This window comes from Palaemon carinicauda, chromosome 39, assembly GCF_036898095.1.
Source record: "Palaemon carinicauda isolate YSFRI2023 chromosome 39, ASM3689809v2, whole genome shotgun sequence".
NCBI lineage: Eukaryota > Metazoa > Arthropoda > Malacostraca > Decapoda > Palaemonidae > Palaemon > Palaemon carinicauda.
This window is the reverse complement of record NC_090763.1, coordinates 63,407,346-63,412,345: the sequence shown is the minus strand read 5'-3', so window position 1 is coordinate 63,412,345 and position 5,000 is coordinate 63,407,346.

Genomic DNA, 5,000 nt, shown 5'->3' with positions numbered 1-5,000 from the left:
ACAATAATAGCAATAATAATAATAATAATAATAATAATAATGAATATCTTTGGCTCTTTAAAAATCTTAGGTTAGAAAATTTATTAACATTAGCTATCACTACTATAATACGTATTCAATTTTCAAAATATTCATATTCAGTCTTCAAAATATTCATATTCCATTTTCAAAATATTCATATTCAATTTTCAAAATATTCATATTCAATTTTCAAAATATTCATATTCAATTTTCAAAATATTCATATTCAATTTTCAAAATATTCATATTCAGTCTTCAAAATTATTATGCAGACAGTAAACGATTCTTGTTGAATATATTTCTTACACTTTTCACAATTGATTTGTTATTATTTTTCTGAAAATATTGTCACATTACCAATTTCTGTCGATGAAATAGAATTTTATGTTCTAGAACTGATTTAGATGGCAATTAACTATAATTTGGTGTCAATTTTCAAATTTAGTTATATTTTAGCTTCTGTTTTAAGTATTTTTTTTTTCAATTTTAATTTTTATCTTCACCATTTTCATTTCCATTTAACTAGTAATTTAGTATCTCAATTTTAAAATTTGGTTATATTTCTACCTACTTTTGTGTTAATTAATTTTTTTTATTTTAATTTCCATCTTCACTCTATTTTCATTTCCACTTAATAATTTAGTATCTCAATTTTAGAATTTGGTTATATTTCTACCTACTTTTGTGTTAATTAATTTTTTTTTTTTTCATTTTTATCTTCACTATTTTCATTCCCAGTTAGCTAGTAATTTAGTATCTCAATTTTAAAATTTGGTTATATTTCTACCTACTTTTGTGTTAATTAATTTTTTTTATTTTAATTTCCATCTTCACTCTATTTTCATTTCCACTTAATAATTTAGTATCTCAATTTTAGAATTTGGTTATATTTCTACCTACTTTTGTGTTAATTAATTTTTTTTTTTTTCATTTTTATCTTCACTATTTTCATTCCCAGTTAGCTAGTAATTTAGTATCTCAATTTTAAAATTTGGTTATATTTCTACCTACTTTTGTGTTAATTAATTTTTTTTATTTTCATTTTTATCTTCACTCTATTTTCATTTCCACTTAGTAATTTAGTATCTCAATTTTAAAATTTGGTTATATTTCTACCTACTTTTGTGTTAATTAATTTTTTTTATTTTCATTTTTATCTTCACTCTATTTTCATTTCCACTTAGTAATTTAGTATCTCAATTTTAGAATTTGATTATATTTCTACCTATTTTTGTGTTAATTAATTTTTTTCATTTTCATTTTTATCTTCACTCTATTTTCATTTCCACTTTGTAATTTAGTATCTCAATTTTAAAATTTGGTTATATTTCTACCTACTTTTGTGTTAATTAATTTTTTTTATTTTAATTTTTATCTTCACTCTATTTTCATTTCCACTTAATAATTTAGTATCTCAATTTTAGAATTTGGTTATATTTCTACCTACTTTTGTGTTAATTAATTTTTTTTTTTTTCATTTTTATCTTCACTATTTTCATTCCCAGTTAGCTAGTAATTTAGTATCTCAATTTTAAAATTTGGTTATATTTCTACCTACTTTTGTGTTAATTAATTTTTTTCATTTTCATTTTTATCTTCACTCTATTTTCATTTCCACTTAGTAATTTAGTATCTCAATTTTAAAATTTGGTTATATTTCTACCTATTTTTGTGTTAATTAATTTTTTTTATTTTAATTTTTATCTTCGCTCTATTTTCATTTCCATTTAGATTTTCGTTTATTAATGGCTAGTTATCCTTAATTACTCTCATCATTACTTAATGTTAATTGTCGTATAAAAGATGTTCGTGATTTCTGCTTACTTTTGTACTTGATCTTTATAAAAGATGTTCGTGATTTCTGCTTACTTTTGTACTTGATCTTTATAAAAGATGTTCGTGATTTTCTGCTTACTTTTGTACTTGATCTTTATAAAAGATGTTCGTGATTTCTGCTTACTTTTGTACTTGATCTTTATAAAAGATGTTCGTGATTTCTGCTTACTTTTGTACTTGATCTTAATTTTGTTTTAATATTAAGTATACCAGATCTGATGGTTGCATTTTACACTTACTGAAAGAGCTCTGTCCCAATCTATCGTTCGGGAGCTGAGAGGCATTTTAAAGAGAAGTAAGGAATATTCAGTTAGTTTTGATTTAAACATGTACTGATATGTCTTATTTATAACTGTAATCGAACAGTTTAACATGTTTTTTCAAAAAGGCCCTTAAAAGAAACACAGGAAATATGAATAAATCACACTATATTTCGGTCAATAAACATCGACCCTCTTCAGGATGTAAAGTAAAAGTGAGGATTGATGTATTTATGATGCAATCCTGAATAAGTAATATAGTTCTGTGGCATCTGAACTGGAAAAAGAGAAGTGGAATTGTAAAGAAAAGTAGAATTCTAAAGAGAATTAGAATTCGAAAGAAAATTAGAATTCTAAAAAGAAATACAATTCTAAAGAATATTAGAATTCTAAAGAGAAATATAATTCTAAAGAGAAATAGAATTTTAAAGAGAATTAGAATTCTAAAGAGAAATCGAATTTTAAAGAGAAATAGAATTCTAAGGAGAAATAGAATTCTAAAAAGAATTAGAATTATAAAGATAAATTTAATTTTAAAGAGAATTAGATTCCTAAAGAGAAATAGAATTTTAAAGAGAATTAGAATTCTAAAGAGAAATCGAATTTTAAAGAGAAATAGAATTCTAAGGAGAAATAGAATTCTAAAAAGAATTAGAATTATAAAGATAAATTTAATTTTAAAGAGAATTAGATTTCCAAATAGAAATAAAATTCTAAAGAGGAATAGAATTCAAAAGAAAATTAAAATTCCAAAGAGAAACAAAATTTTAAATTCTAAAGAGAATTAGAGTTTCAAAGATGAATAGAATTATAAAGAGAATTAGAGTTCCAAAGAGAAATAGAATTCTAAAGAGAATTGGAATCCTTACTAGAATTAAAATCCTTAATATAATTAGAATTCCCATTCAATAATAGCATAGCATCCGGCATCAGCAACTTTGATCAGAATTAATTTTGAGAAAAATCAAATTTGGATCACTATCAGGAAATGTTGCCAAACAATGATTTAATGTTGTGTCATTAATGTTAATTACGTGATTCTTAAATAGCAAGCACTGTAATATGACGTGGACTATTTATAGGAGTAACGAGTAGGAAGAAATTTTCTTGTTCAAATATAGTTTTACTACATTATATATATATATATATATATATATATATATATATATATATACTGTATATATTATATATACTGTGTATATATATATATATATATATATATATATATATATATATATATATGTATGTATATATATACTGTTTGTGTATATATATATATATATATATATATATATATATATATATATATATATATATATATAGATAGATAGATAGATAGATATATACTGTATATATGTATATATATATATATATATATATATATATATATATATATAATGGTGTGTGTGTATATATATATATATATATATATATATATATATATATTTATATATATATATATATAATGTGTGTGTGTATATATATATATATATATATATATATATATATTTATATATATATATATATACATACATACATACACACGTATTACCTTTACTAGCAGAGGCACGTTAGAGGGAGAGGATGATTCATTTCTCTATTTACTAATTTTATGTTTATTATTATTATCATCCTTATGATTGATTAAATTATTATTAGTTTAATTATCATTATTGTTATTATTACTATTTTTAAAGAACATCTTTATAGAACATTTTTATATGTAATGAACTAACCATAAACTCGATAAACAATTCTTTACCAAACAGAATATCATTGTGAGAACAATAAAAGAACTTTAGTGCATTGAAGATAACATTAGATAAAATTATGATAAGAACTACATTTAGGGATATGAAAAAGCAAATCTATTATTATTACTATTATTATTACTATTGATTCTAATAGTGTTATTTTTATGATTATTATTATTATTATTATTATCATCATCATCATCATTATATAATGGCGGCAAGCCGTCATGCTTTGGGGAAAAATGGAATTCATTAAGTGAATTAAGTTTTGGTCAATGATTTTGATAAGAAATCGCTTAGTTCTTCAAGCTATTTTCACGAGAGAATATATTATCATATTTAAGATTTATTAATTTTTTTTTTCAATTTTACATAATGGGCATATGGGTAGTTTCTTTGTTATTTTCATTTTGTCTTTGCTATAGAAAAAGATAATCTAGTTAATCCCCCCCCCTCTCTCTCTCTCTCTCTCTCTCTCTCTCTCTCTCTCTCTCTCTCTCTCTCTCTCTCTCTCTCGTTTCAGCATTTTCACGAGAGGATGGATTATTATATTCAAGATTTATCCATTTTTTTTTTTTTTCAATTTGACATAATTGTCACATGGGTAGTTTGGCATTTTTATCTTACCTTGGTTACAGAAAAAAGATAATGTAGCTAACACTCTCTCTCTCTCTCTCTCTCTCTTGTTTCAGCATTTTCACGAGTGGATGGATTATCATATTCAAGTTTGGGAATTTTGTCTCACCTTTGTTACAGAAAAGGATAATGTAAGTAACACTCTCTCTCTCTCTCTCTCTCTCTCTCTCTCTCTCTCTCTCTCTCTCTCTCTCTCTCTCTCTCTCTCTCTCTCCAGCATAAGGTACATTGCATAGGAAACTGAAAAAGCATAATTAACTGGCTTATGCAACAGTGTTACGAATACAATTCACGCCTTATCGAACTCTCCCATTTCCTTCCATTTATTTCAAATCAATTAATACCACCTCCGGACGAAGGAATATTAGAAATCAAATAAATTCCGCACGAAGGATATTGTCGTAAACATCCTGAATACTCCGAATTGAACTAGGCTCCGATCACGGTTCTTCACTCCCAAATCCCTTTTCGGCGTGACGCATGGCCCTCCGGC